The 13,962-nt window shown below is 28.6% G+C and overlaps 1 protein-coding gene across 2 annotated transcripts in view; it reads left to right on the top strand.

The window, feature by feature from the left end:
- The first annotated feature begins 746 nt into the window (after positions 1-746).
- The window catches only part of LOC107449100 (cGMP-specific 3',5'-cyclic phosphodiesterase), a 308,625-nt gene continuing 295,409 nt past the window's right edge, over positions 747-13,962 (top strand). For both annotated transcript variants that reach the window (XM_087160033.1, XM_087160032.1), the window contains exon 1: positions 747-1,070. The gene's annotated coding sequence lies outside the window, so the exon portion shown is untranslated. The remainder of the gene's footprint in view (positions 1,071-13,962) is intronic.

Below are 13,962 nucleotides of genomic sequence, written 5' to 3'. Positions count from 1 at the left end.
AATTATTTCGCATCGGAATTTAGTTCCGAGCGGAATCAAGAGCTCGTAATACGGTCTAACTGACATTCACGGATTTATGACGTCACGAGAGCTTCATTTCGATCGGAATCAGATTCCGTGAAGCTGGTAATAGGGCCCCTGGTCATCAAGTGGGTGCTAGTTAAATACAGCACTCGTAATGAAAGGGATATGACCGTAATTTAAGCGTAATGTTTCATGAATATAGTCGTAATTTAATATTTCAGAGGAAAAAAAACGATTTCAAATTCAGACGAATCTCACTCAAAGTTTGGATTAAAAACATCAATGTAGTTTGATTATTTATTTTTCTAATTTTTTTTCAGAAAAAGCTTGAAAACCGAGAAAGACAAGAACCAATAAAGTCCTCAAAAATGAAAAATTTTATTACGTCAGTCAAAATTTTTAGTCAAATCGGAATAAATTACAAATAGAAAGTAATGCTACCAATAAAAATCGAAATGAACTATACAAAGTCTCCTTTCGCAAAATCAATTCTATTAGTTATTTTATTTGAACTTATTGAGTTTTGTGAACGAGAGCGAGCGAACAAAAATTCAGTAGAACTCTCAAATAAGACGATATTTTACTGTTATGTTACGTTTTTCTACTATCGCTTTAAAGAACGGAAGGATGAGTATTTTCTTTTCATTGGCGAGGTCTTGGCGACATCGTGGCTCGTTTCTAAGGACTTCGCCAAAACAACTGAAACACGAGATGAGGTAAGCCAGACGGCAATAAGTAAGCATGAAATCGTGTTCTTAAACCGAGCACAGGTGAACGTGTAACGGTCATAGCATTTTGTTGCTTTTTCTGTTATCCTATGTTCAATTCCAAGAGACTAACATCAGTAACGTGTAAAAGAAGAATTAATGATTTATGAGACAATTTCTAAATATATAATTTACGAATAAGTTACTGTTACAATGGTAGATCTTCCCCATGTGCATTTGTTGATAAAAGGATTATTTATCGTAACTCATTTTGAGCACTGTGATTTGTGTTGCTATAGCAACCAAAAGAAGCTTAAAGATCAAGTGCTTTAAAAGCAGGTGAGAAATATATTTATCTCAAACAACAGTTATCTCAAATGCCATTTTGTAGTTAGGAAATATTAAGTCTGTTGAAAGGTTTGAAATTAAACATTACATTTAAAAATAAAAATACACACTCATACTTAAATAAATTTGTTAGAAAATTCTGATTTTGATCTTTAATATATTTAAATAAATCGTGTAACAAACTTTAATTTAAAAATAAAAAAAAACTGAGCAATCGGTGTCTGCAATTACAATACGAAAAATTATTTTACTATTTCTTTGCCTAGTGCAAGGTAAACTTAGGTAAAATGAAAATTAATTATGAATCGCGCATAAGTTTCAGTTTATGAGTTAGAAGATTAAACTCTGATGGTAGTAGTGATTTGAATTTATAAAGATCTATCTCTGTTTTACTTTATTTTATTGATATATCGCGTGGTTTTTCTTCAAGGTTTTTCTTTGATTTTCCTCATAGAATGATTTTATATTTGCCAATATTTTGCCAAGAACAAAATGCATGGAAAACTGAACTTGCAAGGATAAATACAGAGGATTATTTTCCATTAAAGTCCTAAATTTTTGTAATGTCTGTTGAGTGACTTATGAGGTAAATGATCTAAACCAGTTTTAGTGTAAAATACTTTTTGCATGTTGATTAAATATACTTGAACTACTGTACCTTAAAAAAAGTGTAAAATCTATTTGGCGATTCATTTAAAATTGAATATTACCAAGCTTATTTCCTTTTACACGAGCAAATTTACGTAAAAATTATCTTTCCATAACTATACTTAAAGTAAAATTATTTGACAATGTTTTTTTAAATTTAATAAAATTTACATTTAAGTGCAAAATAGTGACTTTTAAATCAGAGATAATCACGTTAAATCAGAGATAATCACGTTAAATCAGAGATAATCACACTAAATCATTGATAGTCATGTTAAACCGAATTTATCAATTATATTTAAGTGCAAAATATTGACTCTTATTCCTGTGATATCAATTTACGATAGGGTGTCAAAAAAAATCAAAAATGAATCATATTTAAAGGAATTGCTTAATTACTTAAGGAGAGCAAAACAAATGACATTCAAATCTAATTATAATTAAATACTCATTTACGCTGATATATGTTTAAAATGATTTAGTTGGTTCACAAGTACTGAGATTATGGAAAACTGACTTAAATAATTACCCAATGTCGAAAATTTTCTTTTTTTAATGTAACAAGTTGAATGAAAAATTTCAACATGCACAGATCTAAATTTTTAAACACGAATGCAAATAAGTAAAAGTAAAATAATTTCCAATTTCACGTTTGATTCGCGTTACAATAGAGCTTTAAGTAACAACGAAAATATTAATATTGCAATAAAAGATATATTAGCATATGTTTTGACCACTCAGATCTTTCTTTTACACTTGACACCTATAAATTTTCGGAAATATTTTTATGAACTAAGAGTATTTAGTAAACTCAGTCGTGGCTCGTGTTACGTGTATTGAATAAACCCTTCTATAAAATATTCATAAGAAATTTAAAGATAGTTGTTAGTTGTTGGTATAATGTAAATGTAGCACGTACAAATATAGAATAAAATGCGATTTTTGAGCAATACTTAATTTGTAGCGTCATTTCAATGCTTGCAGTTTGCTTTTCGATGTGGACTTTTAACGAAATTTTGATTTTTAAAAACAATAAATTGAGAGTTTAATGAACAGATAAACTGCGTTAGCAAAAACAGCATGCAACGTGTGCTTCCCTTAAATTCATTACTTATTGTTAACTTTTTTTAAAGTTTATGAGTAAATCAGACAATGGATTTTAAGAGCTAAATGCTTTAGATATAATAATTTACCCAAAACTGACTGCTGCGTGCTTCCCCAGAAGGCTTTGAATTAAGCGCTGTATAGCTGATTCTAACTCTTGTGAGCTGTAAGACTCGTCATTAAATTCAGTGTTTGAAAATAATTTAATGGATGCAAGTTAAGAATAAGTGTAATTGTAACATAAATTTGAATAAAAGTAGCTTTAAAATTATCTAACGATTGCAATAATAGTAGAGTCATGCCAGGATAGCATCTGATTGGATAAGGATATAGAGTAAAAAGAAATAGGTCCTCAAACGTTTTGGCTTAATTATCCGCTTTCTAGCCACTTTAATTCTTTACTTTAATTTAGTAAATTATATTTCCAATCTCCGTGCCGGATAGCTTGTTGGCAGGGCGATGGACTTTCGTTCGTGAGAACGGGAGTCCCAATCCTGCCGGCCGAAGACTTCCCGTGTAGTAAATGGTAACTGGTGCACGTTAAATCAGTCGGGTCAACAAGTCCACCATGTCCCCATAACAAATTATGCCTCCGAGGTACTGAATTGGATTTAGATCGTTTTCTGGTCCACTCCATGCAGAAGTTGAATTCTTTGCCATAGATGGCGCTACTGTAAAACAAGAAAAATCATACCCCTTGTCTTAATGGCCTACGACAAAAACAACACATATTCCTAACTTGCTTTCCGTTTTATATCGTTTTCTCGCAAATAAAGTTTTGTGTAATAGAGCAAAGTATTCGTTTGCAGTGGTAAAAATAAGTTTTGTAATAAAAAGCTAAAGTAAAAAAAAGGTGCTTTTTCATGTAGAATAAAACCGCAAAAAATAATCCTACTATTATTGATTCAGTATACAAATTTAATTAAATATATTAAATTCATTCGCATACTTTTTCAATTAATTTTGTCTCTTAATCAAATAATTCGCTAGAAAGTAGTGTTGAGATTCAGTTCTAGGCCGAAATTTGAATGAATAAAGAAGCGATATGTTATGTTTTGAGATAGAATATTCTATTAAAATTGCACTTACAAATTACTCAGTGCTAAAGCTATCGTCTTCGTGGTTTAAATGATGAGAAATATGAAATGTTTCAAAATCACGTAAACTCTTGAAAAATCTCACGTGCTTTGAAAGTATCAAGATTAGTTCTTAATTACCGAGTGAAATAATTTGCTTATACCATTACTAATTATCTGAATACCTAAATTAGATCCTGTTTTCAATAAGAGCTTATTTTCAACAAATTTTTTCACGAGTAATTTTTTCAAGCTTTTCGTATATTTTCAATTTTATTTTTGGCTGCTCATTCATAGCTTCCGTGTCTATTTTATTGTTTTTGATTTCTTTTCTCCTATTTTTTGCATTATAGTTGATTTTTAATTTGATTTTTTTCAGTTTTTATGGCGCATCAAACCTGGTTAGATGATTTTCAGCTGTCAGTAATATTTCTTGACTTTAAAAAATTGCAAACGAAACTGCCACCGCTATTTTAGGTGTTTAATTTAACGTCAAATTTTATTTTTCTGAAAAAAAAAATTAATTTGATTTAGAACACTTGAAACTGCGAAGGTATGTAGAGAAATGTACAAGAAATACGATAGTAAAATTCGAGGATTTTTAACTGTTACCCCGTAGTAAAAAATATCATGTGGGTCACTCTACAGACCAAAGAAATGGAACTACAGAGGAGAAATTGGACATTCTGAAAGGATCATAATTGCTTACAGATTTACATTAGTTATCTCTCAAAATTTTAAATTTGTCTAAAAGTTATTGTAATTTCAGGTACATGAATTTTTCTCTCTTTTTTTTACGTTGTATTTTGATTTTTAGAGTAAGAACTATATGGCCTAAAAACGTGAAATAATGGTAAAAAGTAAAAGAAAGTATAAGGAGTAAGGTGGGGAAAAAACTCGATAATTAATTTAAGAATTATCGGTTAAGTTCGTAGTAAAAAAATACCATTCATACCAATTTACTACCTGTTGAAATCAAATAACAGAATTGGAATTTGACTTTTTTCGCCTTATTTGTTAACTCATTAGAGTTTTTTCGATGGTTTATTCGAAAGTTGATGCAATTTTAAATTCTTTTTTCAAAAACTTCTCTAAGTATTTTTGCCTTAAATATTTATTATTTATCCATTGTTACAAAAAAATAAAATTTTTCACTCTCGAGATCTTCATTTTACAAGCTCGCGTTTAAGTTGATTACAAAAGTAACAAAAAAAAATAACTTGATAGGTTAAATGTTGAATCCTAACATTTATATTGAATTTTTTAAAAATTACAAAAAAAGCAATAAAGGAAAAATAAAAGTTATTCCCCTTATGAGTTTCAACAAATTTTGTTAACGTATACAATTACTTCTCAATTATTTCATTATTTTTGCTTCAATTTTTTGATAACTACTTCTCTCAGCTAAATAATAAATAAATAAAATAAATAAAATAAAAAACACTGTCCTTGATTCGCACATAGTAGGCATAAATAGGTTATTTTTTTATGCTATAACGTCTCAAATCTGGTCTGATAGCTTTCATCAATTTTGTAATTTTTTAACATCTATATATACTCCATATATTACTCTATGAGCCACCTTATTTTAATAAACGGAGTTTCAAAAAATATTTTCTCGTGTTAAATTTCGTTTTGTGTTATGTTATTTTCAATCTTTATTCGTATACGCATTTTAATCTAATATTTATGTTTTCTGTTGATTTCCAGCTTTGATACCTTTTTCACGTCGCTTCTGCATTTCTTTACATTTCCTTGCGTTTTTGAAAGACTTTTTGCTCATAAAAAAAGCAAATATTGTTTTTCTTTGATCTCTTCAAGTGAGATAAATAGGCTATTTTTCTTTTTAAGTTGTCATAGCGTGCCTAATATAGACAGATATCTTTCTTTCCCTCAGTGATATTTTATAAAAAAATATCCGTATCTACTCTATATCTTACTCTATGAACACATTATATATTTTAAGAAAAAGAGGTTTTAAAAAGAAGTTGTTTACCAAATAACACTTGTCTATAATCAGGAAAGTTGTTACTTCCTCAAGCTGCCAGGTTATTACGCTTTGAGTCATTCGAACCTTTTTATTTTCTTTTGAAAATAAGCCAAACTTTCCTGGAAGCGAAAGCAAGTACTTTCTTTTGTGTGGTTATTTTAGAAATATAGTACAAAATCGAATAAATTAATTATGTAAAATTTTATTTAACTCAAATTTTTAAAAAAAAATTTAAATTTTGTAATCTGAATAATTAAAAGTAATGTCGAAGAAAAAGTTTCGTTGTGTATTCATTTAAATAAGGAATGTTTAATTTTGATGGCAAATTTTAATTTTAAAATTATTTTATGCAGAACTGTGGATTCAGTAATTGAAATATAACTTTCCTTCCGACCCCGTACTTATCTGTAAGTTAATTAAAATTTTCACCGAATTCTGAGAATATATTAATATTATTAAGAAGATATAAATTTCAATTTAAGCAAGCACGATTACAGTTAGAAGTAATTTTAAAAAATATATATATTGCATGTTATATAATAAAAGTTGAAGACGTGAATCTTACAAAATATATTTGTACGAATTATTATTTAGTGTTCCAAAAAATTATATTATAATTATTAAAATAATATTTAGTGCGCCAAAAAAAAAAATTAACCACTGTGAATAAATTTTGATCCAATGATCCGATCTTCGCGTTTTAGAACTCAATCTTGATAGCTTGAGGGGGTGAGCTCAAATATGTTAATTAATTAGTGCAGACGATATTCTAAGTTACGAAATCAGACACAAAAACTTGCTTTTGCTCAATAAACATACCTTTTTTTCGAAGGTTTAGGATTTCTGACCTCCAAGATATGGCGGTTAGCCATAATCTGGGCAATATGGTTCCCCTTGTTCGGCCAGGAGATTGATCCAAAGTATGGACCCCTTAATGTTAATTTTACTTTTCGCATATTTCGCCGTTTCTCTATAAATTTAAGGCGAATTCAAAAATTTTTGAAAACAATTATATAATTCATTTAGCCACAGATAATTTTGCAAAAAATGAATTTTAGAACAATATTTATTATTTTATTCAATAAGAGTCAAAAATCCGAATAATACACAAAATGTACTTTCCCCGAATAAACATACCTTTTTTTCTCCAATGGATTCGGATTTCTATCCACCAAAATATGGAGGGTAGTCGCAATCTGGGAAATATGGACGCAGTAGTGAGTTTTTAATATTTTATTTAATATTTAGTTTAATACTATATAATATTTATTTAATATTATAACGTCCTTTTGCTTGACAGATTCATGAGTCCTAAACTATAGGTAAAGATCTGGGAAATACGTCTCCAATAGTTCGGTCAGAAGAGTAATTCAAAGTTGGCACACCTTAATGATCTGAGAACGTCCATGTCTCGAGAACTTTTTAAGCTATTTGAAAAGTTTTTGCACACAATTATAAAATTCTCTTATCCAAAGTCAATTCTATGCAAAAATAACTTTTATTAAGCATTTTTTATTTTTTCAGTATTTTATTTAATAATACAGAGAAACTTCCAGGAAGAACCACCTCCGAGTAGCGACTTCCTTTATTTACGACCATTTTTGAGAGACACGGACAAACCTTTGCACCCTATACGAAAAAGTCAAATGAGGAAGTACGAGAAGAAGAAAAAACTATCAAAAAAGAAAATATAAACAAAACAAATAAGTAGATTCAAATGTATAAAAATTTTTTTGATATCTTTTATTTAGAGATCTCTTTTTGACGATCTTTGAAAGAGAGCCTCGTGTTGCGCATCAACGACATTTTACAAATGATTTATTTTTGGAATTGAAATTTAAATTAGAAAAAGAGAAATTATTTTCCAAAAAAACTAAGCATCGCAAAAAAATCTTATTATTTTTAATTAAAGTAAATTAATTTTTATGATATAAAATCAAATGCAAACTTAAACAAAAAGCATAATTGCTTATTTATTTAAAATATTTCTATCATTTATAATTGATAAAATTTTTTTTACGCATAATTATATGAGATGGGGTCATTTTTATTGACGCTGAATTTTGTTCATCAATTCGGCTCTCCTGACGGCAACACAAGTGGCATTTCCGCTCCTAGAAAATGACACTAAACAAAATTAAAATCACTTGCAAAAAATCATGTAACTTCGATAACATTTTGAAGGTCAAGGGAGGTAACTCCTACGAACGACCAACCTCCATTACCAACCATTTTACTGTGGAACAGACAGTGGTCACTCCCGAGTGGTTTTACTGTAGAAGATAAAAATTTTGCATTGTAACGTAATAATTTTTCTTACATCATTTGAAAGTCTGCCTTTTACATCGCAAATGGCAAAATTTCAGCAAATTGGTTAAATAGTACCCGAGAAATCGTATTTTAGATATGACTTCTCAAAAATTCAATTCCTCAGGAATTATTCAATCGATTTCGCCCAAAGTTTGTATTTTATCATGTAAACATTACATACCTTTGCCATTGCATACTTTAAAATGATGTAAGAAATTGGATACCTCACAATTCAAAATTTTTTCGACTATTGCTTAATAAAATGAAAAATAGTAAATATATACTAGAATTTATTTTTTGCAAAGAATTATCTTTGGATCTAATTTCATAATTGTGTACAGAATTTTTTCAATTCACTTAAAAAGTTTTCAAGATATGACGAAATGCGCAAAAAGTAAAATTAAGAGGTCCAAACTTTGGAATCACTCTCCTGAACGGAGACCACTCTTCTCAGATTGCGGCTACCCCCTATATTTTGGTTGTCAAAAATCCGAATCTGATGAAAAAAAGGTATGTTTATTCAGAGAAAGTACGTTTTTGTGTTTGATTTCGTAACTTAAAATATCGTCTGCACACATTTATTAGCATAGGAGGTCATCCCCTCGAGCCTTAAGATTGTCCTAAAACGTGAAGATCCGATCATTAGATCAAAAGTTATTCAGGGTGGTCTATTCTCTGTATAGTACACAAAATAAAAAACGCACCACCATAAACAACTCTTGATCTAATGGTTGGATATTCAAGTTCTAGGACTCTGTTTTGAAATGTTCAGGGGAGGGTGACTTCAATTATGCTCATTAATTAGTGCAGACGATATTTTAAGTTACGATGTCAGGCACAAAAAAGAACTTTCTCTGAATAAACATACATTTACTTTCGATTTTCTGATCTCGAAAATATATATAGAGTAGCTAAAATCTGGGAAATATGGTACCAATAATTAGGTCTGGAGGGGGGGGGGGGTAGAAAATTTTGACCCATGTCTCAAGAGCTTTTTATCCGTCCGTTTATTTTTATTCTATTTTTTTAAGCATTGTACAAAACCAAGAGCTTACAAAAGTATTCTTTAAGGAATTCTGAAACTTGGAAATTATTACAAATGATGTATATTAATTACGATTACAAATGATTTGCATACTTTTTTTTAAATTAACATTTCAAATAAGCTAAAAAAATCGGTTTCGTAAATTCTTTAAGTTTTTACTAGTTTAATTAAACATAGGTTCAAAAAATTTTGTAGTGATAAATTTAAGTCGTTATCTACAGAATGTATTTGTGTGCGTGTGTATATACTTTTTACAAATCCGCAAAACTGAACCTATCCTCACAAATATTGGTGTATGTACGTTCAAAGACGAGGCGCTCCCGACTGTCTACTTCAAAGAAAATAAAGTTTCGTACTAAAAAGCTAAATTAAAGATAAAAAGTTTTTTTTCATGTAGAATAAAACCGAAAATAATCATCTTATTATTATTGTTGCAATATACAAATCCCATTACACAGGGTGCGTAGCCAAATCATTCAACAAAAAATAAGCACTTTTCAAGCACTCAAAATTATTTTTAAGCACACAAAAAAAATATCATAACTAGGCAAGGTTGGAAAATTTTTGACAATCTACGGTTTTATCTATGTAAAAAAAAACCAAAAAAAAAAAACATTTTAGCATTGTTTTTTACAATTGTCAAAAGTCATGAAATTTTGAATCATGTAAAACGAGTGGTGTTTTCATGCGTTACGGACTGACTATACGCCGAAATAGATTGGGGTTGAATTAATTTTGAAAACGTTGAATAGAACAATGTGAACTGTGTCTTTTCGCATAATTCGAACCGAAAATCAACATAGTAAAGGAAAAATATCATTTTGAAAAAGGGAAAATTAAACACTTTTTAAAAACACCGAATGAAAAAAGCACCTTTAAGGGCTTTTAAAAAACGAATTTTGAAAATAAGCATCTTTAAGCACTTTTTTAAAACGCTACGTACCCTGTTAAATGTATTTAAATTCATTCGCATACTTATTCAATTAATATTATTACTTAATGAAGTCATTTTATTTTGAAATTATAAAGTAAAAGATAACTTTTTAATAATTCAATTTTTGATTTCAATTTGTAAATAGTTTCAGCAATTTTCTGTATTTTTTTCAATAATTGGTTAACTATATGCTCAAAAACGCTTAAATGTGATAAAATTTCGTTTGATAAAAGTGATTAGTGAAAAAATTATTAAATTAATTGCTTTAATTTTCATTTCAGAAATATTTTTTTACATAATTATGACTATTTATTTAAATAATGTTCATATGGTTAATTTTTTTACCTCTTTTAATTTACAGAACTTAACTTTAAGCGAATCGGAATTTAAGTCAACCAAATTTATCCGGGTCCGACTATTTTAAAATTTTTAGACTGTATTAAAATTTTATTTCAAATCAGACTTCTACAAAACTTGTTCCGGCTTCACTACTCTGTTCACAACATTTTGATAGTTAGCCATTGTTTTAACGTGTCAACCTTAGCAAATTTGTTAAAAGTTTAGTTACAATGTATTTTTTCCAGATAGCGTTGATATTATAATTTATAAAGATCAAGCAATTTTTTTTACAAAAATTTTTATTTTGGCATATATTTGTAAACAAATTATTTGTTTGAATTTAAAAAGAACACACCCCGCCATAAATTGAACCTATTGCGTCTTTTTGAAAATTTGATACTTACAAGTGACGTCATCGTAGGTAAATCGTTGTATTTGTCGATTCAGAAGTCAATTAGTTTCGACACACATACGTGACGTCGCTTACAGGTATTCGTTTCCGACTCCCCTGGTGATCATGCTTAACCATTGGATTTAAATTAGATTTCATGGAATACCTGTAAGCGACGTCACGTATGTGTGTCGAAACTAATTGACTTCTGAATCGACAAATCGACAATTTAAATCCAATGGTTAAGCATGATCACCAGGGGAGTCGAAAACTTATAATTTTGGAAATGAGGAAATACCCATTTTGTGGAATGAAATTTCGAATTTGATCGAATCTTGACGAATAAGTAAATAATTCATTAGCTTTAATGAAAAAAAGTATTTTTTTGCTAATAATTTTACAGTATGTTAATTTTATCCACCAATATATTACTGATTTTACGACTTTATACTTAATTATTCTAGTTAACGGGTAAGGCAGCCAACTGTGGGGAAAAACCCAGGTTCGATCTGCAGTGTCGGCTTGAAGCTCACCCATCTTTAGATCGATGAGTAGTTTGTCTGGGAAATAAAGTCTGTCTGTGCGCAATGCTGACCACATTGCTACATTGTGGAGCCTTAACCTCCATGTACCCCCTGTCACTCAAAAGGCAGTTGCGGGGATGCTTTACTTTTATTCTTGTCAGTACGTAAAATGAATAATGAATCTTTTGATAAATAAATATTAAAAAAAAAGAAAAAATAATAATTCGAATCTAAGGTGACATAATTTTTCATTATCCCATGAATCGAATAACAAATAATTTAGTAATTGGCAAATATCGTCGAAAACCGGAAAAAAATAAAATAGGTATTCTGAGAGTCGTGCTTTAAAGTGAAAATATATTTTCAGTATTAAAAATTACTAAATAAATAAAGAATTACTTAAAGCTTTCTGAACTTATTTAAAATATCTTTATTATTGTTCACTTTTTTTTAAATTTAACAAATAAAGTATAATAATAATAAAGTAGATATGAATATAGTAAATGTGACTTTATGTCCAATTTTTCCAGTTAATAAACACAATTATTAAATATCAATAATTCAATCAATTATATAAAACCAACATATAAACAGATAAAATAAAAAAGGATTATTTAAAAATTTTTATTGATAATTCGTAGTAAGAATTATCTTTACCTTTTTTTCTAAAAGCAATGAAGGGATTTTGTAAGAGCCCTACTCGTTTCTCCTAGTTTTATTTAATATCTCAATTTTTATGAGTTAATTTTTTATATATTTCATTTAAATTGCATTTAAGGCTCTTTGTTATTTATTGCTCTCTGATTTTCGGAGCCTTACAATTTAATTCTTGCAAATAAAATAGAAATTTAGACAAGTTACACATAATTCCATTTGTGTTTTTTTTTTCTTTTTGGAAAAATAAGAAAATGAATTTTCGTAAATCTGCCGAACAGTCAAGAAAAATTTGTGGAATAGTAAATATGTTTGGGAGGTCATAGTGACCTCTCATCCCGGCGTCTCTGATAATCACTTCATTTATTCCCGAGTTGAAAGTACCTAATTGAATCAAAAAGTTTATAAATGTAAGTGACGTCATCGTAGGTAAATTGTGGCATTTGTTGATTCAGAAGCCAATCAGGTTCGACACACACGTATGACGTCACTTTCAGGTATCTAATTAAATCTGACTTAGCTTTCATGGTGGAGCATAAACACTTCACTTCTACTCTGGTCTAGTCTAGCCCAATAGTTTAGTATTTTATGTTAAGAATCCAAAAAAATAAACAACTATAGAATTAAAAATAAATACTTGAAGATAATAAATTTTTAAGATAAACCTGTAGCCTATATTTTCTGAAATTAAAAAAAAATATGCTGAAAAATCCATAACATTGAATTAAATATGCAAATTAATTTAGAGCTTCTATTGCTTTACAGTACAGATTGAAGGTTAAAAAATATGTGCAAATAAGTGATTATTATAAATATCTTTGCACAATATCACTTCAGTGATATGTTGTTAACGTTTGGTGAAAGTCTAATTCCAATTAAATTTAAATATAGGCTGCTTACAAAACAAAATAAAAACTAAAAACATTTAAAAAAAACAGCGAAATCATATCTTGATCGAATTTCGTTTTCCGCATTTTAAGAGTCTAAGGATCTTAGTTGATTTTGACCTTGATCTTGACGAGATAATATAAACCACATGTTTATAACCTGTTCATTGGTATTCAAGAACATGTGGTGAAAGTGCTAGTTGAGGGTATTAGTATTCATTGCAAAAGTCACCTTGTGATTTCTGAATGTATAACTTGCAGAGGAAGAAAAAAAAAACTTAATTACAACATTAACAAACATTATTACATAAGTAAAGTGATTATTTATTTCGCGCAAAATCTAAACAAAGGAAGATTTTATATCCACTTATTATAAACAAATAGTTTGAGGTTTTGTTTTCATTTTTAAACATTATACAATTTTGGAAATTGTGGAGTGCGCTGAACCTGAAAAATAAACAGTACAAACCTAAACGCTGAACCAAACCGTACTATTTAGTAAAATGAACGTTAAACTCTACTAATATTCAAATAAAAAATATCCTACAATATACAAAAAAATGCCTAAAATTTATCATTATTTTATGTAATAATAAAAAAAGTAAGTTAGATAAAGCTGATTTTTAACAAAAATATTTTTTTTGTATTTATGAATTACTTTTTTCTATGTTACACATTTCTAAGTAAAAATCTGCCATTTTTTAAGGCCAAGGTCTATTGAGAATTATAAATTTAAAGATATTTTTAATAAAAGAACTTACTAATCTGTAATGCTAATATATAATTTCTTAATTTTATCATTTTTTTTTTTGTATTAAGAATGGTGTATTATTTAAAAAAATTCCAATTCAAATACATTTCTATTGAGTAATTATTCCCAATAATTTCTGGTAATTATTTCAGATTGAATTAATCTTCTGCAATTTTTTTTCAAATACTATTAAGTGCATGAGTTCGTTAGTAGATTAAGAATATTGGTGA

This window comes from Parasteatoda tepidariorum, chromosome 3 (genome assembly GCF_982258835.1).
Source record: "Parasteatoda tepidariorum strain Cologne lab strain chromosome 3, Ptep-v5.0, whole genome shotgun sequence".
In the NCBI taxonomy this organism is placed as follows: Eukaryota; Metazoa; Arthropoda; class Arachnida; order Araneae; family Theridiidae; genus Parasteatoda; species Parasteatoda tepidariorum.
Note: the sequence above shows the minus strand (reverse complement) of the source record. Positions and strands in the feature narration are given on the sequence as shown.